General features: G+C 37.8%; 1 protein-coding gene across 3 annotated transcripts in view; it reads left to right on the top strand.

Moving 5' to 3' along the window:
* ARHGAP24 (Rho GTPase activating protein 24) overlaps positions 1-25,427 on the top strand; it is a 780,792-nt gene that overhangs the window by 264,136 nt on the left and 491,229 nt on the right. Inside the window, exon 1 of one of the 3 annotated variants that reach the window (XM_060147877.1) lies at positions 393-663. The exons of 1 other annotated variant lie outside the window; for it this stretch is intronic. The gene's annotated coding sequence lies outside the window, so the exon portion shown is untranslated. Of the gene's footprint in view, positions 1-392; positions 664-25,427 lie in introns of those variants that run through there. One more of the 3 variants, XM_060147879.1, reaches the window with a different exon arrangement.

Raw genomic sequence — 25,427 nt, 5'->3', positions numbered from 1 at the left:
GAGACCGAGGCAGGGCTCTGCCTGGCCGTTGGGGAGCCAGGCGCCCGGCAGTCACTCAGGCTCTGAGATAAACGAGCAGTGAGGCGCTGGGCGAGGACAGGGCTCCTCCCGGCCTCCCCAGTAGTGCGGCTCGAATCTTCTGAAGCTGCCAGTTGCCAAATGAAATCTGAAACCCAGGGCTGCGTCTGAGGGTTGGCCCGGCTCAGTTGTTCCAGCCTCTTGTACTGTACATTTACACATTCACACACAGTCACTCTTTCTAACTTCTGGGACTCTTCTTTGCGCAACTGCTAGGATTTCTCAAGTGCATGTGGCAACTCAGTCCAGCTCCGGGTGGAAACCGGCGGGGCTTCGGAGGGTCTCGAAGGCCAGGGGAGCTGTCAAGGCTGCAGCGGGGACCGGGGAGGATCGAGGCACAGGCGGCTGGGGGGAAAACACCCACAATTTCCACCCCAGCCGCAGCTCCTTCTGCCGCCGCGTATTTCTTCCAAAACTACAGCTGCGGAGCTACCAAGTGCATGGGGCACAACACTTCCCCTTATTGTGGGAAGTAAGGAGGCTGCTCTCCCCCTTTTTTCTTTTCCTTTTTTCCCCCGGCTTGTCCTGGGGGCCTTTTTCTTCGGAGCAGTCGCCGTCCCCCGTCTGTCGTGCGCTCCGAGGAGGGTAGGTGACGCCGCGGGGTGTGTGTGTGGGGGGTGTGCTCCGGCGCCACCGCGGGAGGCTGGGACGCGGCCTCGCCTGCGCGTGGGGGCTGCGGGCACAGCTGCCTGCGACAGGGGCGGGGGCTGCAGGGGGCGAGGGGGGATCGCAGGAATCCCGTGCTGGTGCAGTGTGTGTGTGTTTGTGTGTGTGTGTGTGTGTGTGTGTGCGCATACGCGCGTGTGTAGATGATGGGAAACAATGCTCCTTTATTATTTTTAAATGGATAAAAACAACGCAAGCTGGTGGTTCGCGCTTCTAGGCTTAAAAATAGAGGGGATTGAAAACTCTGTGCAGTACACTTCCCTTAGTATCTATCCTCCTTTTCCCCGCTGCTTGTTTCTGCTGGTGTCTTATATCAGTATTATAAGAGTTTCCTAGATAACAGGCATACAGAGGTATGTTTTAATAACAGCACTTTCATTGTAAACAAAGCGTTAGGGAATCTTTGGTGAATTTTAAGCCACCCAAAAGATTTTGTTTAGATTTTTTAAAGAGTAACTTTTCGAGGAGGTATCCAACCTCTTTTGAAGATAAATATGTAATATGTTCTAATTTAAAAAATACTTCTCATTTAAAAAATGTTTATTGTACAAGTCCCCAAGTAGAAAGGGGGAGAATATTACTCTGGATTCCTTAGAGATGTTAGGTTTTCAATACCAGCTAGTAATAGGGAGCCCAGACTCCCTTGTAGTCTATGCATATATTAATTCATTTAAAATATCATTTCCAAGCTATTTCTGCATCCCTCATAGTTTATATTAAATTACTCTTTTATTTTTTAAATGTAGCAAGACATTATTATTTCACCTCTTTCTAAAATGAGGAAAAAAATAAATCATGCTGGGTATTTGAAATATAAAAGTTGTAAAGTGTCTGCTTATCCATAAGCAAAACAATATGTGTTGCTGTGTCTGCTAAGTAGGACAAATCAATTGAAACCCAGCAATACTAACAGTAGAGGTAAGAGCTTTACTCAATTACTGAGAAGATGGACAGACAGATTAAATACAAACAAGCTGTCCCCTGATTCTAATTAGAACTCAAAACCAACCCTTAAGGGCAAGAATGGATGTTGGTATTAAGCTAGGCATCATAAAACATAAAACACACAGAATTAGTATATTAGAAAAAGCCAGAAAACAAATATAAAGCCCACGTTAGACTTGTTAAGATCTCACTCTCCCTTTTAAATTTCTTAATACTTCCTCTTCTCTGGGGATAGTTCAACCTCTAAGAGAGCCCAATGATACAATTCCCCTTTTTGTCTTCCCTGAGTGCCTGACCTTCAGGTAGCAAGGCGAGAAATCTGTTCTCTTTAGAGCCATTACTGAGTTGTCAGAGAATTCACCTTAGACATCTTGGAAGACTGAGATATTGACAAAACCTTAAAATAAATAAAATCCTCCTTCCATTCAGAGGGGGTATGTTCTTGGTGGAAGACCTTTAAGTGGGAATAAGGGAAAACTTGTGAACTTTTTCAGATCTGGAATTTAGTTTGAGGTGTATGTGAGGAATACACAACTAGAGTGATAAAAGGAAGGAGAATCTGTAATCCTTTCTACATGTGAAAGGTTGTTGAAACTCAGTTTGTCCTTGGCTTTCAACTGTGTTATTTGGTTTTATTACTTAATCTCAGGGGCTTGGTTTTGAGAGGAGGATGGTTTCTCAGTTATGTTCTTCTGGGCTGTATATACAGTGAATCTGAACAATTTTGAAAATAAAGACTTGAGTAAGTGGGGAAGAATTGCGTTCTCAAGAAAAATAATCACTGCAGAACAAATAGCAATGTACCCTTCCAGACAAGAGTATAGATTTAAGTGTAAAAGTGGGAAGGAAGTGTTCTGGACTGAAATTTTCAGTGAAATCCTTTCAGGTTTTGCTCAGGATAGCAATGGCCAAAGCTCTGAAAACTTTCATCCTTATGGTTTTACTTACTGTGTGATCTTGGGCTCTCTAGGGTGAGGGTGTGGGTTTAGGGAAGCAGGGGTGTGGTGGGCAGGAAGGGCAAGGAATGTGCAGCAGGTGGTACTGAGTAGTTTGAGTCTGTTTATTTTGCTGTCTTGGTCAAAGCCTAGTTGTTGTTTACCAACAGTGCCCTGAATAGTTTTGCTGTGACCTACTGGCCCATTGACGTGTGTTTTCTCTCTGGCTCTGTCAGTGTCCAGGTTGGTTTCTCAAGGCTGAAAGTAGGTGGTGCCACTGCAAAGTCCAGGCCATGCATTTGGTTACTGTTCTTAGCGTTTGCAGTGCTGTAGGACCGTCTTTGTTACCTGTGCTTATTCTCCTGTGTTTTTTCTGGCCAGTGTTGAAGAGTTCTTTTCCCATGAGTTGAGCTTATGTAATGCTGATTCCTTCTTTCTGCCTTGTTTCAACGTTTGGTAAAGCCGAATGCCTTGGAAAGATAAGATGGGGGAGGTGGATAGAGCCACAGCTTGGAGCCCAGTAAGGAAGGACAGCCACCCAATTGGTCATACACGAGTGTGGAGAAGCTTGATGATAATGAGAACCTGGGGTATCCATTCTATCTTGATCACACTTTACTGAGGAAAAAAGCAGAAGAGATTTAAAATAAAAAGATGCCTGTTTACACTTAAACTTGTGGTTAAAGGATTAATATTTCTCCCAGATGGAGAAAGGTATTTAAAATTAAAGTCGCAAATAGGCAACTTAGTCATGAAGTTAATGCTCTTCATGTGCAGAGTTGGAACTTCATATTGAGTCTTGCAATGGTAACCCATCTGTCTTTGCTATATGAACTCAAACTTTACAAGATTATGATGGTTTCAGCAGCTAAGTAAAAGCACATTTGGAAGTGGAGGGATTATTGTGATGAAGACTCAAAGAGTGTTCAGTTTTCAGAGGTTACTATGTATATGTGTGCTTTTAAGCAGCATCTCCATTCTACTGTGGCATTGCCACAATTAATCTTTATAAAGTGCAGATCTAATTGTATAAGTCCCTTGTTCTAAAACCTTTGATACATCCCAAAGATCTATAAAAGTAACTTTAAACGCTTTAGTATAGCAACTAAAAGCTCTTCAAAGCCCTTCATTTTTAGTTTTGTCTTCCTACACAAAGGCTTCTCACTCTTCATACTTCTGATTTCTTGCTCCTGGGTTTCATTCTCCTGGAATGCCCTCTGCCTGGAAAGCCCCTCTTGATTATTGGTGGTTCACTTCAAGTGGAACTTCCTTTGGAAGACTTACCTAATTCTGTGCAGGAAGAATTAATCATTTCATCTTATCTGCTTCCATGATGTTTTAAACATACTGTGAATAATTATTTTTATGCAACCCAACCCACTACAGTGAGTTCCTTAATGAGTGTATTGGTGGTGAGGGAACCACCTGCATCTAGTGCTTAGCACAGTGTCTGAAACATAGTTGGCATCTGTTAATGTTTCCTAAGTGAATGAGCAAGCAAAGTTATGAATGAGAAAAGGCAGTGGTGGACTCCAATTTATGCAGGTAGTTATTTCCCCAAAGTTCATTTCAAAAATGTCTATTTGGACTCACGGTTCACTTTCCAAAAGTGACAGTGCTCCCAAACATAATTCACTTTCCAGACCAGCCCACACAAGCCTATTTAATTCCTAGAATAGATGAAATTTTGTGTTTTGCTATTCTAAAGTAAAAGCAAAACAAAAGAAAATCTAGTGTGGAACCATTTTTCCTTTTTGAAATTACAAAATACACTTGAGTTTAAAGAGAGTAGAAACAGTTAGAATAGGTATACATCTTCCACAATTGTTTTTTATATTATACTGTAAAATCTGTAATCTGCCAGATCCCAGTGGGAGGTCCTGGATTTAGCTGTGAGGACTAATAATGGATTCTGTTGCCTGTGAAATGGGCAATAATCTTAATTAATAAAACAAAATAGAAATACTAATTTTGGCTATTTAATAATTATCTTGAGTGCTAGTGCTTGAGGGAATCAGATTTAACTAAAGGGGAATGTGGAGGTGGAAGAAGAGGAGGAAATTTGGAAGGGCACCTACTTTCGTTTTACTGACTCTTTTTTACTATATTGGTTTTGTTTTCATCTCATTTGAGCATTTACGCTCAAAGTTGCTTCTTGAAAAAAAATTGTTTTTCTCTGCAGTTATTGCTGCTGCCTAACCTGTAGAAGGGAGGTGAGGGTTACACTCCCTTTGAGCCAAAATACAAATGGGCTTATTTCATTTTCAAGGCGGTGATACTTTTGTCACTTGCATAACTGCCGTTTAGCATGTGGATAATTTGTCAATAAACAATGCATAATACTTGTGTTTCGGGCACTACCCAGGGACCATATATAGTTCAGTTTCCTCAAGTTCCTCTTTATATAGTACGTCTGAGAAGACTGGAAAAGCAACCATTGATATTTAAGAGTAATAGTCTACTCAGCTTTCTAAACCTTCCATGTTCTCTATTTTTATCAGATTATATGACTGGAAAAGCAACCATTGATATTTAAGAGTAATAGTCTACTCAGCTTTCTAAATCTTCCATGTTCTCTATTTTTATCAGATTATATGACTGGAAATTTAACTATCCACTATATGACTGGAAATTTAACTATCATATTATAACTCCTTTTTGTTACATTGTCTTCATTCACTATGCTTTAATATAATACTTTTTATTGTTTACTGGGAGTCAATAGAAAAGAGATGGGCTCCATGGAAAACATCTTGGCACTTTTTGTTATGTATTTCAATATTCCTTATATAAAGATCTCTATAAATTCATCTTTGCCTTTAACCTTTTTAAAAGTGTGTCTCGGGCTTCCCTGGTGGCGCAGTGGTTGAGAGTCCTCCTGCCGATGCAGGGGACACGGGTTCGTGCCCCGGTCCGGGAAGATCCCACATGCCGCGGGGCAGCTAGGCCCGTGAGCCATGGCCGCTGAGCCTGCGCGTCCGCAGCCTGTGCTCCGCAACGGGAGAGGCTACAACAGTGAGAGGCCCGCAAAAAAGTGTGTCTCTTCTGATTAACTAGTGTTGTTTCTTTTCTTAGAAGAAAAGAGGCTAAAAATCACCATGTTTCTCATTTTGGCTTGTCACCCAAGAAACTCAGAACTAAATTTGATGCGCAGTTGTACCCTTGTTGAGGTTTTCTAATGACATGGTTTGCGTCCTTTTAGCCTTACTTTAATGCACTTAACATACCCCTACCTTTTAACTAAGTTAAAAGTTAACTCAAATCCATTATGGAAATAGGCTGAATTACCTCCATTTTTTTTTCTTTACTTTTTTAAGACATGTAGTTAAATACTTATAAAATTCTATTTTGTAGCTTTAGTATTCCAGAGCCAATAATTTTTCCAGATTATTTTTTTTGTGGTTCCTTGAAACATTCTAGGTACTGATTTTATACTCCCTGATAGATAAAATGGCCTTGCCTCAAATTTACATTTCTTGAAAACCTTAGGAAGAAAATCATATCTGAGTAATTTTGAAAGTAGTTACTTAAGACCAAACATGTGAGTTCTTTTCAATATGCATATCATAAACGTATAGAAGAGTGCCCTCAGGAATATCTCTGAGAAGCAGAAGAGAAAACTTTCCTTTTCCTACAAATGAAATCTATCAGTAAATTGAGGCTAAAGTCATAATTAGAATCTGTAATTAGGGCTGTATTCTGCCCATCAAATTGAGTCCTCAGAAAAGATAGTAATTTTTCAAATTTCCTGAGGGGAAATAACTCTCATTTTGTCCTGAGTTTTTCTCTCTCTTTAAGTCACATAGACTTTCATAATAATAAGCACTCTAATGAATTAAGTACCTACTGGGTATTGGGTTGGCCAAAAAGTTCGTTCGGGTTTTCGTAATGTCTTACGAAAAGCCCGAACGAACTTTTTGGCCAGCCCATACCAAGCACTCCATGAGATTTTTTTTAACACATGCTACTTCTAATTCTATAAATAGTTGGAAATAATTAATAATTCTAGAAGTAAACCATATTATATCTAATTAAGGTATATTATTCCCACTGTATAAGGAAGTTTAGGCTCAAAGAGGTAAAACTTACTCAAGACATTATAGTTAATAAGGCATATGGAGTTGAGAAAAACAAATCTATCTGAATCCAAATACCCTGTTATTTCTAATATGTCACCTCCTCTCAGTGCTCTTCTCTTCAGTATTAATTTTAGAATGATAATCTGTGTTTCAATGAGTCTGACATATAGTATAGACCCTGGTCCCAATATGGCCTCCAGGAACTGGCCTTGAAGTTCTCCTGCAGGTCTTTTAGATGACATTCTGGTGCCAGTAAGTTGAGGTCCCTGGGATGGATTACCACCATTAGGGTTCTCTCATGAGAAAAGAAGCTCCCTCTACTATAGGCTGGTAACTGAATCAATCTATAGTGATTGGCTTGACCAGGCTTTATTTCTGGTGAGAGGTGAACAGCAAAGATATGGTCCATGAAACTACAATGATCTATACTTATTGTTTAATTCCCAGATGTTTGCCCCAAGTGCAAGTAATTTATTTGTGAAATGATCCCAGGAAACCCCAGGTAAGGGGTGGGCTTCTTTTTTTTAGGCAAAACGGCTTATGAGAAGTTTTATATGTCAGTACTTTTAATACTGGGTGCATCAAATTATAGTAAAAAGATGACTATAAAGATGCAGCCCTTCTATTTTCATGAACAGTGCACTGTATTACAGTAAACCAAGTTTATATCCACCATTAAGTATGCCACAGGAACACTGTGAGCAACAGTTGGAGGTGGCAGAGAGAGAAGGGGCAGGTGGTCCTAGAGCTGAGGACTAGAGACCCAACTCAAAAAGCTGAAATAAATAAATAAATAAATAAATAAATATTTTTTCTTTATTTTTTTTTCCCCAGGAACCTCCATACTGTTTTCCATAGTGGCTTTACCAACTTACATTCCCATCAACAGTGTACTAGGGTTCCCTTTTCTCCATATCCTCACCAACATTTATTATTTGTTATTTTTTTGATGATAGCCATTCTGACCGATGTGAGGTGATATCTCGTTATGGTTTTGATTTGCATTTCCCTGATGATTAGTGATGTTCAGCACCTTTTCATGTGCCTGTTGACAATCTGAATGTCTTCTTTGGAAAAATGTTTATTTAGGTCTTCTGCTCATTTAATCATTTTATCATTTTTTATATTGAGTTGTATGAGCTCTTTATTATACCTGGGTATGTATCTGAAGAAAATAAAAACATTAATACGAAAAGATATATGTACCACAATGTTCATAGCAGCATTATTTACAATAGTCAAGATATGGAAGCAACCTAGGTGTCCATCAACAGATGAATGGATAAAGAAGATGTGGAGTATATACACAATGGAATATTATATAACCATTAATAAAGAATGAGATTTTGCCATTTGCAACAACATGGATAGACCTGGAGGGTATTTTGCTTACTGAAGTAAGTCAGACAGAGAAAGACAAATACTGTATGTTTTCACTTATATGTGGAATCTAAACAAATAAAACAAATGAAAGAATATAACAAAACAGAAACAGACTCAAAGAGAACAAACTAGTGTTTACCACTGGGGGAGCAGGAGTGGGGACAGATAGGGGAAGAGGATCAAGAGGTACAAACTACTAGATATAAAATAAGATATGAGGATGCAATGTACAGCATGGTGAATATAGCCAATATTTTATAATAACTTTAAATGGAGTATAATCTATGAAAATATTGAGTTCACTATATTGTAAACCTGAAACTAATATAACATCATAAATTGACTATACCTCAATTAAAAAATAAGAAAAGAAAAAGCTAAAATATAGAAGGAAAGGATTATTTCTCTGGGGGTAGCAACCGAGAAGGGGAGAAAAGTGGAGTTAGTGGTGGCAGTACTCACTGGGCACACAGAAATGAAATGGGCAATAGGGAAAGTAATTTCAAAGCTAGTCTTTCTCAAGAAAGGAGCATTTATCATAGAAACTGTTGGAGTGCATCTCAGCCCTATCTGTAAAGATACCTAGAGAAAAAAGTTCTCCAGCCTCCTTGAAGTGTCATCTTTGATTGTTTTATTGTGTTGTGAATATCTGGTTTTAAATTTTCTTATGTGAAGAAACTTCTAGCAAGAAAAGATGAGCTAGGGGAGTCAAAGGAGCCTGATGTTATCTTGTTGCACCTAATTACATAAAACTAGGATTTAGCCACATGAGTACCAACTACAGAATTCCATTTTGGTTTTTGTATCCCATTATGTTTTAATTGTTACTGTGAAATGGTCAAGGGCACTGCCAACAATTTTATACAAAGACATCTATGGGTATACAGAAGGACTAGCCCTCTCACATTTGTCATTTGCTGATTAGAGATTTCATACTTTGGTAACAACTCACACTTTCATCATGGAATAACTTTTCTGTGTCTATGGGGTTAGGCTCAAGTTGGGAGGTTCTGTGGGGAGGCTTGAATTTTGGTGCCTAGAAACAGGTGGAGATTACCAAGGAATTATCTGGGTGAGGAGCCCTGAGAACTCCCGCACAACAGATGGAGCTGCTGGAGGAGGATGGGTGGGAGAAGGGGAGAAGCAAGGTCACAGGATAATCAGAAGCCAAGGAATCAGGAGAAAAGGCAAATTCGGAGATAGTACTGGAAACTAGAAGGCAAGGGAAGTGAGGCATTGTATGATGTGACAAATAAGAGTCAGTTTCTGTGTCTAACAATAGGTAACAATTATTGAAGCCTTACTATGTGCTAGTTATGCCAAACTCCTGTCCTGGGTTATCTCCTTTAATCCTCGAGCTCCCACATCAGTAGGACCTATTATCATCTCTCTTTTATAGATGGGAAAACGGAAACTTGGGGAGTCAGTAACTTACCGAAGTCACACAGCCACTAAGTGGTAGATCTGGGATTCAAAAGTAAAATATCTTACTGTGAGATATTATGCCATACTTTATCATTATACTCAGGAATTAGACCTATGTTCCAACCTGGCTCTGATACACACAAGCCCTGTGACCTGGGGCAAATTGTATTAACCTCCTTGAACCACAGATTTCCTCTCTGTGAAAATGGGCATTTAATAATACCTAGTCCATAGTATTGTTATGGTTTTTTTTTTTTTTTTTTTTTTGCGGTACGAGGGCCTCTCACTGTTGTAGCCTCTCCCGTTGCGGAGCACAGGCTCCGGACGCGCAGGCTCAGCGGCCATGGCTCACGGGCCCAGCCGCTCCGCAGTATGTGGGATCTTCCCGGACCAGGGCACGAACCTGTGTCCCCTGCATCGCCAGGCGGACTCTCAACCACTGCGCCACCAGGGAAGCCCTTGTTATGGGTTTTTAGTTTATGAAGTGAGCGTGCAAAGAGACTTGAAGGCTATCTAGCATCTGGTAAGTGTCAATACATGTCAACAGTTATTATTAAATTAAATGATGAACATGGGTTTCCTGAGCAGTATTTTTCAAACTATAGGTCTTGCTCTATCAGTGGTCATAAAATCAAATCAGTGGTTCATGACCACTGTTTCCTTTTAAATGAAAAGGGATAGAACAGGATGGAATGGAATAGAAAAAAATCAGTGTTCGTTATATATAGTAAAAGTAAGAATTGTTTCATGTTTTAACTTCCTTTTTTTAATTTTAGTGTGTGTGTATGCACCTCACACTGGGTAAAAACGAAAAATGTGCTTCTTATTATTGATAACTGTCAAAATAAAGTATTTTTAAAATCCTTTAGCGTAGCAGTTCAGAGTGTGGTCCCAAGACCAGCAGCATCAATTTCACCTGGGAACTTGTTAGAAATGCAAATTACTGAGACCCACCTGGGCCCAGCCATTTGAGTTTTTAACAAGGCCTCCAGGTAATTAAGGACCATTACCTATTCAAAAATGGCACTTGGAAATCATGATAAAATTAGGTAAGGGTATATCTAAATGACTTGAGTGGTTAAAAGTATATGTTGTCTTACATTGACTAAAGATGTTAATTCTCCACAAAATGCTGTTTTGTGTCATGTGACTTTAGTTTTGTGTAGTCTTCTCTCCTATTTTTTCTATGCTGCCTGCTCATGGTGCAGGTGCGTGAATCCCACAGAAGTCAATTACTTTATATCGAGAAGGACATTGAGTAGTTAGATCATGTACTTTCTTCTAGAACTACAAGATAAAAGTTTAACATTCTTTGTGAGTAGCCCAGAACCCTGAATATCTAAGTTGTGTTCAATTTGAAACATTTTAATGATAATAGTCCAGATGCCTGAACAGCTGTAAAACTGGGAATTAGGAACTCAAAAAACCTGCATTCAGTATTTTACTAATTGAGATATTTATTTTGAAAAGCACATGCAGACCAGAGATTGGCAGTCTACTGATAGTTAATGCAACACTAATACTGATGGTAAACACCAAAAAAAACATTTTGGGGAAAAACGGAAGCCATAAATTTCTATACTGGGTTGTTTTTTCCCATTAGTGAAAACAATGAATGTTTTTAAGATATTTAGGGACTGTATGTCATTACTTTAAAGAGAGAGCAGGCAATATTGCATTGACTAGCCTTTGTTCATTATTGTGTTTTACTGTTGTATTTCGTTTTTGGTCGGAGGGTGTATTTAAGACTTAAAACAATTCTGTTTGAAAATACAGCATCCAGATTCACTAGAAAAGACTTGAGGACTTTTCCATTTTTTTTTTTTAAAGAGTATTACCTTGGATTTTTAAAAAAACAGTATTTCAATAGGTACATATTAACTTTTCTAAAAGTAAGTTCTTAGTGGTGTGTGAAAATATTATTCAGGACAGAATTGTCAGAAAAAAAAGAGTTTCAGGCGTAAGAAAGTCAACCTTCTGGGTCACCACAGGTAAAATTTTATATATATATATTTTTTGCGGTACGCAGGCCTCTCACTGTTGTAGCCTCTCCCGTCGCGGAGCACAGGCTCCGGACACGCAGTCTCAGCGGCCGTGGCTCACGGGCCCAGCCGCTCCGCGGCATGTGGGATCTTCCCGGACTGGGGCACGAACCCGTGCTCTCAACCACTGTGCCACCAGGGAAGCCCAAAATTTTATATTTAAACAATGGCTGGAGAGATGTTTCGAAAGATCCTTCTTTACTTTGTAACCTATGGATGGGGAAGAGTGGAAGGGAAAGGAAGTAGGAGGTGGGCTCTGATCCTGCTTCTGGTATTAATTAGCATCTGTGAACTCAGGCAAATCATTTCGTTTTTCTGGACTTTAGTCTCCTTATCTATAAAATAAAGGTGCTCGAGTTAATACTTTCTAAGATTGTTCCAGCTTTGAAAAAGTCTCTGTGGCTAAATAGTAGTGTTCCTTTTGAACAATTTTGATAAGAGTGTGGCTATGTGTGTAATTGACAGGGCTCTGAAATTTGGATGTTTGACTTTATAGAGGAGTGAGGATCTGGAAGTCTGTAGATTACATGATAAAGTTTAGCCTGACCTTTCCTTGTGCCAATGGGCTAGTTTTCATCAGCTGTGGGTTTGGGGTCATGGGTGATGCCATTCACTAAGAGGCTTTTGAAAATGCATGAGGGTATTTTGGTCATAACAGTGATTGGGTGAAGCTACTGGCAGGCAGTCAGTGCCCAGGGGTCAAGAATGCCCTATGTCTTGCAATGTGTGTGACAGTCCCTTACTACAAAGAATTTTCTTTCCCCAAATACCAAAAACATGTCCATTGCAAACCAGCAAATAAAGTTAAAAGATTGAGTTTTAACACCATATTTTATAAAGTCATCTGGGAAATGAAGTCATCATATACTTTCTGCTGTTTCAGTAACACAAATGCAAACACTATCTATTCTTAGATGACAACTGGTGTTTATGGTGCATGGGGGAGAACAGCCTCCAGCTCTCTGCACTATATATTGACTATGCAGTAAGAAAAGCAGCAAAATCTCAGCTCTGTTAGTACAGGGTGCAAATATAACTTGAAGGCATACTAGGAATAGTCCTTTTGAGTATGAAATTACTAGTTTCCGCATGACAGCCGTATTTTTAATGAAATCACTTACAGAAGTTGCCATTCAATGGAATGAGACATTTCTTGTGTTCAAATAGTGCCTTGATGAAGGCATTCGATACACAGATTTAATTCTCTATGATAAGAAATATCACTTGCTTAACAGCTTTATACATGATGGTGAATGACATGAATACTTCCTGTTTCTCCTCTGGCCTCCTTCTGCACTGGGTTGGCCTTGTATATTCTGGGTCAGATTAAGGATAGAGCCCATTCAGCAAGAGTGCCTCATCCAGGGCCTTCTCAAGAACCCTGGTAATGTTTTCAAATTTGACATAAACTTTGCTTTGGAATCATTTAAATCACAGGATCATTTTCTTAAAATGCTTTTCTCTCTTCCATCTTCCTTCTTGTGTTTGTCAAGTCCTTGGTTTATTAATGTGTATGTTTTTAAACTACTGCTTATTTTCAGCTCTCAGATACTGTGAGGATAAAAGGTGTTGTATGGGTAAAACTGTTGTCTAGCAAATCAAAGCCAACTTGGTATTTTCCAGGAGTGAAAGGGAACCCCTGCTTCTTGCTTCTTTGGTGAGTTTGGGCCTTAATACCTCTGCAGGAGAAGGGGGAAAGGGAGGTGAAATTGAAATGTGTAACTTTTCCTATAAATTTGGTAAAAATTTAGATTTCAAGATATGATTGAAATTACAGAATTAAAAAAAAATTTCTTTTGGGTAGTCTTTCATGTTAATTATCTATACTGGGCCTCCACAATGAACAAATTATAAATTACACGCTACATTCCTCTTAGAATGAATTCATTGGACATTGGGACAAAAACCCACTTAGAAAATAGCTATAACCATCTTATCGCAATCTTTTAATACGGGAAATGTGTCCAAATGATCTAGGTGATTTGCCCCAGAATACTGAGTCAGGAAAAGGCAAACCAGACTCTTGATTTTTTGTTTTTCTACCCCACTGTCCCATTTTTCAGAGGTTTTTCTCACTGTGAGTTCCCTGAGACAATTAAACACAAATGCTAGCCTATGGCATCCACTGCGTATAATGAATTACCTCCTCTGCTGTGCAACTAGAAGGGTACTAGTTAAGTACCATCTGGCAAAACTGTGAAAAGAGTCACTCATGATTTTCTGTGTTCTATCGATTAGGTGAGGAATTATGGCTGAGAAAAGAGCAAGTGAATCTGTAACGTTTTAAAAAGCATTCTTACTGAGTCCAGAGTAACCCTAAAGGCAGCTGAAAAATTACCATATTAAAATCAAGGTGTAATACATTCTATTTTGGTAATACATTTTTAATCTAATTCCTTGTAATAATATTAATGATACTGAATCCATTTAATATGAATATTCTCAATACACTGTAGATTTTCATTCAGTTCAGTCTTCAAACCACACTATAATTGTACACTGTTCTCTTATTTTATGTTTTCATATTCCTGAAAAACAAAGAAACAAGCCTGATGGTATATTACCAGCTAAGAGATTTCATGCAGAAAACAAAAACAAAAATTAAAAAAACACAACAGGTTAATCTCCTTAAGCACTGCCTTGACAGGCCAAATAATCGTTGAAGGTGAGTGAGAGAATGGAGGAGGGGGAAAAAGAGGCTTTGGCCAATGGTAACTGCTGTGTAACGCTGAGAAACAGGGAGAGTTCTTTTTGTGCAGTGCTTTTATTCTCTCTCTATTTGCGGTCCCATCCTCTACTGTTTAATTTGTGGAACATTCCAGGGAGTATCCTTAGCTTCCCTGACATGAGGCTGGGACTGGAGCTTGAAGGCTCTGAGGGAGTCCTTTCGGAAACACGGGAGGACGAATAGAGCCTGTGCCATGCGGCGCATAGCTCAGCTGGTTGAGAGGGACTCCTCCTCGGGAACAAGGTGAGACCTTTGTGCCACTGAGCTGTGGGATGCCAGATCACGTGGCTCCAGGCACCTTTGCAGGCAGTTCTGAAAAGTGTATGCTGCTATCTCAGAAAAGTGGGGTTACTTCGATGCCACAAAAGAGAAAATACTAAATGCTTAGTCTTCCTTCAGACATTTGCAGGCAGCTCAATGGTGTCACTTTGGGACTCGGCTTCTAATATTTTTATTTTCAAGCAAGAATAGGATACTAGTAGCTTTATGAGGGTTAGTCCTTATTTGTTTAGCAAATCACACTGAGCAAATGCATAGCAATAATAATAGTGGCCTATATTTTTATTGCTGTTTTCTGTTTGTTTGAAGTAATAAACATTTTCTTTATGTCTTAGAAAGAGCCATTAAGGAAATAAACTTATATTGAACTGTTTTATGGAAATGCCAAGCAACTTGTGTATGATATCATTTATGAGCTTTATTATTAATGTGAAATGCTAAAATAACTCAGAAAGAATAATATGTAAAGGTCATATTACCATGAGCCTGGAGGGGGTGGAGGTGGAGGGGAGGTGGAGACAGAGAGAGAGGGAGGGAGAGGGGAGAGAATTAATAAATACATGTGTGATGTTAAGGTGGAAAGTGCTGAAATTGCTGGTGATATTTCCTAGGACCGTGGGATGTGCTGAGTTACAGCTGGTGCTGCTGTTGGTAAATACTGTCAGGGAACAGATCCTGTGACTGCTTAAGAGATTTGAGATTGATTCCTGATACCGATGTTGAGCCATAAATTGTAACCAGAATAATTAGGACTGTGTTTACAGACTTGAGGGCAGGCAGCAAAGGCCTCTGGTAACTTGTTATTTCCAAAGGACCAGGTTAAATTTTTATCTTAAATCTGAGCTTTGATTTGAAACAAAGGTATTAGCTGATTTTTTCTTGAGTTGATAGTTCCTTTACCTTGCAATTTCCTGTTATTCCATTGTTAAGTTCCCAGAGAATTCTCTCTAGAGTAAGTTCACACAGGAACCCGTCTACCTGCCTGCTTTCTGAAATGCCCAATTTGGTGCTGTTATTGATTTTAATCAGAGGCAGAGAAGCACCTTTATTTTTTTGACAGCTAAGAACTGTAGTAAACAATTTAGCCATAGAATGTCTGTTTGGCAGCTTTTGGAAAGTTATTAACCTGGCAGCTCAGCTCTTATTAGACAAATGTATTGATGTACTTACCTCCGGAGGTCTATGAGGGTAGCAGTTTCCTTGTGGTAATAAGTATTATTAACTAGTATTTGATAGCTTATTTGAAAAAATTTTTCAGAAAAGAACTTGAATGGCATGATATCATAAAAGCCTTCATTATTATATAATTTATTACTGAATTTTTCCCCATAGAGACCATCTGATATGATATTGAGTCTCAGATTTTCTAATCTTTCTGTTTTTAGTCCAACACAAGTGCTTCTTTCTGCAGACTCCAATATCCCTTTTATTAATAGATCTGTTTAGTTTAACACTTTTCTGATATTTAAGCACGGGTGACTTTTTTCACTTGGTATAATAAATAGTATGTAAATAAGTGGTATTTATAAGGGTTAGTACAAAATTTGGTATTCTGGGTTGATCAATTATCTTATTATCTTCTTTATTCTCTTCAAAGTTATGACTAAATCTGGCATGATATTAAATGTCTTGCAATTTATCACCCAAAAATAATGCTTTCTTAGACTAATTTTAACTTGATAACTTTTTCATAATTAATGACCATTTCTGGATTGTAATTGTTTATATTTTAGTTCATTGATGGCTAGTATAGTAATTTCTTCCATTTAAAGTGAGCCTTTAAGAAAATAGCGGTTTTGTTCTCTTTCATTTCTTCTGCTAATTTTTGTGTGTGACTTTACATATCAGACTCAGAAATTATGACTACGAAAGTAGGTAATGGAAACTAGTCTCTTCTGCTAATTGTCACTTACTGTTCTGTGACTTTTTCACTTGTCCGTATTAAGTCAGCTAGGCTCTATTTCAGCTCAAGTGTTATCTAGAAATCACCAGGACTCCTGGAGTATGTTCACACCCACGTGGCTGTGTGAAAACCAGACTGAAGAGAGCGGTGATGCTGGGCAGAGGTCCAGAGAGGGGTTCAGAGTGAATTAGGTACTTATTGGGGTCTTGGAGCCAGTGTTTTTCATCTAGACTTTTGCCATGAATCTATACTTGCTTCCTCTTGGTTCAAGGAAGATGCTGGCTAGAATACATCGTCAACCAGGAGACCCCAGACTTTGTCCTATGATGACTGTTTCAGTGCCTCTGGATGCCTGTGATGCCATCTCAGAAGAATTAACCTTAAGTTCTCTTAGACTTAACTTTAAGTTCTCATAGCAGCAGTTTCAGCTGCTTCATGTTATGAATTCTAATGGATTTGAAACTGTATTGAGCAGGTGGCAGCTATGAGTCAGCCACCACATCAATGCCCGGGTCACTTCCATTCTAATTCAGAGTGGCAGGCCCTTTCCTCTTTGAAGTTCAGTGTTTTGTTTCTATCCTTTCTCTAACCACTTTCTTTCTTTACTCTTTCTTCCATTTTGATTCCCTATAATTTGTTTCTTTCTTTGCTTTATCTCTTTATTACCCTAGAGCTTTGTCATATCAGTTTCCTATTTTCTTCCCATATTGCTTCTCATTATGATTGTTCATGGTATTTATCTGGCCCCCTATCTTCTTCAGTTACACATTTTTGGGGATGTACTGGATTGATCATTGTTTCTGTTCAATTTGAATGAGTCCACGCACTAAATATTCCACTTAGTCCCAAAATACTTGAACAAACTGTTGTATACGTATTATTATTAACTCCTCCTTTCTCTTCCCACACCAAGAAAGGTTTCGTAGAAATGTAAAACCAGATAAGCAGCTGATGTGGCAAATATTACTTTGGTTCTTGGTTCAAAACACTCTGGATTTGAGAGTCAGTTCTGATACTAACTAGCAGTGGCAAGTCACTACAAATATTTTGTAAAACAGGGGATAATGGTCAAATGAAATAACGTAGCTGAAAGCAGTTCATGGTGCAAATGTTAGCTTTGACATAATTTCAGACATATAAAATTTTGCAAAAGTAGCACAACGAATGCCATTTATCACTTTTTTCTAGATATTAGCATCTTAAAAATATCAGAACCAGGAAATTAACTTTGACATAATACTATTAACTAACCTATAGATGTACCACTGTATTGCACCACCAATGTCCTTTTTCTGGACCAGAATACAACAGGAATCACATATATATTTAGTTGTCATGTCTATTAGTCTCCTCCGATTTGGGACAGTTCCTCAATATTTCTTTACCCTACATGATCTTGACACTTTTGAAGAGTAGTGACCAGTTATTTTGGAGTCCCTCAACTTGGGTTTTCTGATGTTTTCTCATGATTAAATTCAGATTATGCATTTTTGACAAAAGTACCATAGAATGATGCTATGCTCTTCATATCAGGAAGCATGTGATGTCAAGATGTCTAATTACTAATGATGTTAACTTTGATTTCTCAATTGAGGTCTGCCAGGTTTTTCTGTTGTTAAGTTGCTAGTTTCCTTTTTTGTAATTAGTAAGCATCTTGTGGGGAGATACCTTGAGACTATGTAAATGACCAGGTTTTCATCCTACTTTCAACCACAAATTTTAGCATTCATTGACGATTCCTTATTGAAACAATTGTCACTGTGGTATTTTCCAAATGGTGATTTTCTATTTTATCATTTCTTCTACACCTTATTCAATTAATATGGACTCCTGGGTATTTGTTTCAATCTATGAGTTTTAATCCATTACAACTTGTATTTATTTTGTTGCTCAAATTGTCCAGATTTGGCCATTTGGCCAATCTTCAAGTTGGCTCCTCTGTCCTTTCTTCATATTATCATCATTTTTAGAACACTTATTATTTTCTGCTACCACAAGATTCTCCAGGTTCATCTTATACTTGTTTCTGATCCAGCCCTTGGATCAGCCATTCAAGGAGCCCAGATTTCTTTTGTTGAAAAATGGTATTTAGAAACCAAGATCTAAGTGTTAGATGTGCTCATTGACAAAATAATGTATCTCCTTTCTCCTACAATATATTTACTTATTTCCTCAATCCATAAATACACATAAAATACTTCAGAATTGCTAATCCATATCTCTGTGAGAAACATATTTTCTAACTAGAGTACAATATTTGTGTAAAACTGTATTTTCTTTAGCTTTAGAGTCAAAACACTATGACCTACAATGAAAACTATGGAGATATTGTCTTGATTTGAATATTTACATACTTAAGCAAGTGACCTATAGATCAATGTGCTTTTTTAATAAACTAATTTGATACCTGCTTTGTTACCAACATGAGAAGGAAGCTTCATAATTCTGATACATTTTCAGGCTGTTGTGGAATTTGGATAAGTATGCTGCTTACAATTAGGAAAATGTAAAACCCCATGGAAGCTGCATCTTATTCTATTGGACTATTTTAATTAATTTTTAAAGCTTTTGCTAGAATTTGGTTAGGAACTAGTATAAACAATAGTTTATTTATAGTATTGTTTCAAGCCTTTTAACTCTCACTCTCATTGTTCTGGTTCTTTCATTATGTTCTCAACTCCACATTCCCTGATTCTTTAAGTTTTCATGAAGAACTGACTCAGCCTCTGCTTGTAAAGGTGGAGATTATGTACAATTTTGTAACCTCACTCTCCATTTCTAACATCACTGAAAATATTATGTCTTTCCTAACCAAGTCTTCGTAAGAGATATTCAAAGAGACAAGGAGAACTTTTTCTTTCACACAGACCTTTTGCTACTATAGGTATGTATCACAGCTTTCATTTGCTAGAAAAGTAAGAAGGCAACGAAACAAAACCCTAGACAAACAAACAATAGAAGTCCAGGGCATTTGGTCATATGTTAGTTAGACAAACCTTAAATGGCTGTGATACCACTGAATCCCAGTTAACACCTGCTCTTCAGGCTTCTCTCCCTCAGCCCCCAACCCTTTTAAAAAGCCCATTTAACTTTCGGTGGGATTTACAACACAAATAATATTCCTTTTCTAGTATTCATAGAAATGTTTGTTCCATTTTCTTTGAGGATGTGGCACATTTACAGTTCCTCCATATGGAGTGGAACTTTCATCATCTGCACTTTAAATTCTCTCCTTTTTTTTGGAAACCGCATATTATAGCAGCTCACAGTACACAGGTTCTGGGTTGATTACTCAGGTTCTTATCCTTACTCTACCACCTATGTGGTTCTTGGTCAAGGTACTTAATCTCTATTGGCTTTAGTTTCTTCTCTGAAATAAGACCAAAAAAGAGAGCTTTATGTGGTTGTCAAGTTTAAATGAGCTAAGAGATATACAGTGCTTAGAAGCATTCCTGGCACATAGCAAGCACTCAATAAATGTTATTGCTATTGTTGTTATTATTTGTGTACCTTGCCCCTCTTTGGGTCTCATCATACCTTCATTTTCTAGAAGCGTAGATATGTGGGTATTTAAGATATATATTATGTACAATAAAGAGAAGAAATAGCTATTTTGCATTACAAAGAGTCAAGACTAGACATTACATGAGGATGAGGCAAAAGAGGAAATGACTATTAAAGAGTAAATGATAATACTCTATGTTTTTATCATCTTAATCTCTTTAATATCGATTAGTCTCTGACATATGAAATAAATTAACAGGAAACAGTCTGTCTTATTGAGTACAATAAGACAAAATTTCATGAAAAGACCCAAGATAAGGAGTGACCTAAGCCAAAAATAGACACTCCAACCTGACAAATGATTTTGTCTTTCTGAAAGACAAGACCTGCAAACTACAGAGTGTAATCTCTTTTTCTGCTTTGTTTCTGGGTTTCAGTGAAAAGGGAAGGGAGCTAGAAGGGGTTGGGGGAAGGATAGGAAATGCTAAAAGAGGAGACTAGCCCAAATCAAGTAACAGGTACAGAAAATATTTATCGTTATTAATCAAGAATTAATATATATGAGGGCAAAGTGATTTCTTTTAGGATATCTATTTTTAATAGTGTGTTGGAATTTAGTGCCCTATAACATAATATGTGTCGCAAGCATTTCTGACGCCTAGATAGAGGTATGATAGTGAGCCAGTGTTTGGGTTTCTTTCCTTAGCTGTAATTTATGAGTGTTGGCATTATGTCTCTCGGTTAGAGAAAGAAAATTTTAATCTGTCACTACTACCACTTATTGTATATATGTTTGCATCTCATTTTGATTATATAGCTTCCAAACCCTGGGGAATGAATGAAATAGTTAGACTACTGTTATTCTTGGTGTGAGATTTTAATCTTTTATCTTAAATAGCACAGTGAACTCTTTCTTTTAGTGACTGCATTTCCCACCATTAGTCACACTTAGTGGTTACAAAGTTCTGTTTACTTTTATACAAATGCTGACATTCTTGTAACTTCTTGGCTTATGAAGGTGCATGTTTAGAGTTACTGGGGGGCTTCCCTGGTGGTGAAGTGGTTAAGAATCCACCTGCCAATACAGGGGACACAGGTTAGAGCCCTGGTCCGGGAAGATCCCCCATGCAGCGGAACAACTAAGCCCATGCGCCACAACTACTGAGCCTGCGCTCTAGAGCCTGCGAGCCACAACTACTGAAGCCCGCGCGCCTAGAGCCCGTGCTCCGCAACAAGAGAAACCACGACAATGAGAAGCCTATGCACCGCAACAAAGAGTAGCCCTCTCTCGCCACAACTAGAGAAAGTCCATGCTCAGCAACGAAGATGCAACACAGCCAAAAATAAAATAAATAAATAAAATAATTAATTAAAAAATATTAGAGTTACTGGGAACCATGTAAAGGAAGGTGTTTATTTACTGAGCTTTAGTAAGAGAGTCATTGATATGCTATTGTCATCCTTTGCAGAGATCTAGGAAAGCTTTCGGTTGCATGTGCCTTTCTGGTTTAGCAGTTGTAAAACAGTAACAGCTTGAGAGTATCACCATGTGGCAGGGCCAACAGCAGCAGAAATAGGTTCATTACAGTCACTGTTGATTTAAACATGGGAATCCTTGGTATGGTGGGAATGTTTATTTGTTTACTTTTCATAACCTAAAGTAAAGAACTCCTTCCTTGAAGAAGTCTATTTCCCCTCTGGCTTTTGAGAAAATTATAATCTTTTGCATGATTTACTGATCACCTTTTGATCACAAGTGTATGTCATGTCATTTTGGACATGTTTGAATCACAAGGATAAAGTTCAACAACTTAATAAAAATGGCCATGCAACAATGTGAAGACAAACATCCTTAAGCTCCAGGTTATATTTAGTTGTAATGATAAAAAAGCACAGCCTTAGGTGCTCCATGGTTTATAATTTGTGTCATATTTTCATGAGAGTTTTGTAGATTCCTAGCTATAAACATTAGCTTCCATAGTTTGGTTATAAGTTGAAAACCTTTTGGGAAATTGATACTACCCAAATGTTTTTGGTGAAAGTCTATCCTTCCTGAGAAGATCCTACCAAAAGAATATTGAGGGAGGAGTATGAACTTTATGGATAAAGAAAGAAGGAAGGAATTTTCTGAAGTTTACAAGTGGACAAGGAAGGAAAGAAGTCATTTCAGGCAGAGGGAAATCCATGTACAAAGAAACAATATTGTGATGAGAATATTAGGAGATGTTTGGTAAATGTCCATTTTAGGATGAATTTGGACACTACTGATAAAGAGGAAGGAATGGAGTCAAGAATTATGAAAAGGTTAGGGCTTCCCTGGTGGCACAGTGGTTGAGAGTCCGCCTGCCGATGCAGGGGACACGGGTTCGTGCCCCGGTCTGGGAAAATCCCACATGCCGCGGAGCGACTGGGCGCGTGAGCCACGGACGTTGAGCCTGCGCGTCCGGAGCCTGTGCTCCTCAACGGGAGAGGCCACAACAGTGAGAGGCCCGGGTGGCACAAAAAAAAAAAAAAAAAAAGAATTATGAAAAGGTTAAAATGACTAAACTTAGTGACTAATTAACTGAAGGAGGTTAGTAAGAAGTGGGTTGGAAAGACCCAAACCAACTGAACGTATTAGTCACAGATATTAGTAACTAAGTGTCACTTTGCCCCATCCATTTCTGAATAGCTCAATCAAGGCATTAAATCATGTGCTTTTGTGAAGCCTAAAAATGTGGTTTCATGTCTCAACTCTGTCAGTCATATGTGCAACTTTGGGAAAATAACTTCTACTTATGTTAAATTCTGGAGAAGAATACTTCTTAGAGATTTTACAAAGACTAATTGGAGGAGAGAAGTCACTTAGTAATGACTGTATAAATGCAAAATGTATTGTTATCCTGTTGCCCACTGCTACTGACCGTCAGTATGTTTGGAAAATCAGTTCCTCTACACTAAATTAAGAAGCGCGACACTGTATTCCTAACTTTTCACTTGTATTGTTGTAGCAGTCTCCAGACACACCAGTTTTGCCACACACTTGGGTCTCCCTAGCATTTGGTTCCCTTCTCCACCTTTTAAATTTCTAATCTAAATAAAACAAGAGGTAGTTATGGTTGAGTTCCTTTTTCTTTTAAGTCGGTTAATGAAAAGTGTGCAGTCCTTTCATCCAAGTCAAATAAATGCACAAACTATGAGGCAGGCTAGTAGTTTATTTTCTTTTCTTTGGTGACAGGAACAAGGAGATTTTTGTGAGGAAACTAAATGCTTGTTGCACAGAATCAGTGTTAATGTGTCAAAGGTGACTAACATCTTGAATCTCATCCTACTCCAGGGGAACTGAGGACACAGTAAAATAATGGCCATCTTTGACACCTCGCTTGGCTCTCAGTACCAAATTTTGACGTGACTTGTACCCTAGTGAGCTGGGCAGGCCTCACTCAAGTTTTGCAGAAACAACCTTGCTTCTTAACCCAACACTAGACAGAAAGCAGCCCAAATGACTTGTGTTATTATTTTTCTTAATACCTGTTTACTTGGATATTGTAAAATTTTCAGTTTTATTAATGGGAAAAGGGAGAGAGCCCTCAAACAGAGTGATTCTTGTTCTGCCTCATTTCTGTGCAGAACATCTTGCTGAACTGCCTTTCGAAGGTGAGAACCCCTCCCCAAAGTGGGGAAATCCGCAGGCCTGATATGCTATCCTGGGCACAAGAGAGTGAAGAGAGCAAAAGAGTCTTTCTCTTCCAAAACCTAGAGAAGAATTAAAATCTTTGGAAAAAGACCCTGGAATCTACATTCTAACAAATTCCTCAAGTGAGTCTACTGTACACCAAAGTTGAATATTTACTAAAAATTCTTCCCCCTACTATGGTCCTTCTATAAAAACCAAAATGCAGCTATGTATAAATAATAAGCACTTATTCACATTTCTAAGAAAGTGAAAGCTATCTCTAAGAGCAAAAGAACAAATAATTAAGAAGTAATTCTTTTCAAATATTGTGATACATTTATTTTTTCTTTTATTTGCTTCAGGCAAATTAGAATTTAACTAGATTAACTAGTGTCATTCATGTGGTCAGAGTAGAAACCTTGCAGTTAAGTTCCTCACACTTATTCCACTGCTTATTCTTATTTATAATCACCCTGTTATTGTTTGTTTAACTGTTCTTTGTATAGTGTTATTACTTAGTAGATCTTGCTCAGAATGACTTCTAAGTTAAATCAGATCTATTGTTTTAGAGTTAGAATACATACCAACACCAATATTTGGAAGAATATATCAACATATATGTTGGTAAGGGCAGCATTGTTAAAATGAATCAGTAGCCTTCTAAGTTGACTAGACTAAAAAAGCCATCAAGATAGGATGCAAATGTAAATTAAATGTTCAGTGTATTTCAAGCCTATAGCCTTGTAATCAAGCTTATATTTGAATTTAATATTAATGAAATGCTCTGCTTTAAAATCATTCAGAAGATAGCAGATACTCTCATTAACATGTACCCACATGGCCTTAAGTGGGAGTGAAGCACTTGTAAGACTAGAAAGCCTTTATCACTCTTTCATTCCCTCTTTTCTTCTTGTCTGTCATGATGACTCAAGGTCTACATATTTGAAGCCATTAAAACATTAAGGAGCATTCTAAAGGGGTCCAACTAAAGAGAGTTCTCACCTAGTTCCCACCCAGGAATGGCCTTTTCATTCATTGCATTAGCTACTAAGACTGTCTCCCATTATCATCTCTTAGAGGAGGACTCCATTCAATAAAAAAGGACAAACCAAAATAAAATAAAGAAATATATGGCTTAAATATTATTGCTGAAGAAGCAATGTGGATAGAAATTGATCTAGGTCTGTGCTGTTCCATATGGTAGTTACAGCTCTTGAACATTTATAATGGGTCTAGTACTACTGAGGAACTGAGTTTTTAATTTGCTTCTAATTTTATTTAATTTTTATTAACATGTTTAAATTTAAAAAGTTAAGTATTTTTGAATCATTGAAAAAATTAAGTATTTTTTGGAATAACTTGGTTCTGGGAATCTATTTTTTAAATTGTAAGTTTTATGAAACCTAATACCAATCAAGTATTTCTGATAACAATTTAGTCTCCAAATTGAGATTGCTATAAGTAAAAATACAGAGTGGATTTCTAGGACCTAGTAAAAAGAAAATAAAGTATAATTTTTAAAATATTGTTTATATGTTGAAATGATAAATTTTTGGCTATGTTAGGTTAAAATACTTTTTTTAATGTAGATAGTAGAAAATTTTATATGTGGCTTCCATTATATTTCTGTGAGACAACATTGATACAGATATTTATGACAACCCCGAAAGTCCATAGTATTGGGTACTGAGAACTCCAGTGTTCCATAGCATTTATTTTAATCCCATAGCTCAAGTATATTATTGGGTTATGACAATAAATACTTTTATGACCTTAGAAAGTAATTTGACTACTTTGTGACTCAG

Source organism: Lagenorhynchus albirostris, chromosome 4 (genome assembly GCF_949774975.1).
Source record: "Lagenorhynchus albirostris chromosome 4, mLagAlb1.1, whole genome shotgun sequence".
Classification (NCBI taxonomy): domain Eukaryota; kingdom Metazoa; phylum Chordata; class Mammalia; order Artiodactyla; family Delphinidae; genus Lagenorhynchus; species Lagenorhynchus albirostris.
The sequence above is the reverse complement of the archived record's forward strand: the minus strand, read 5'-3'. Positions and strand labels throughout refer to the sequence as shown.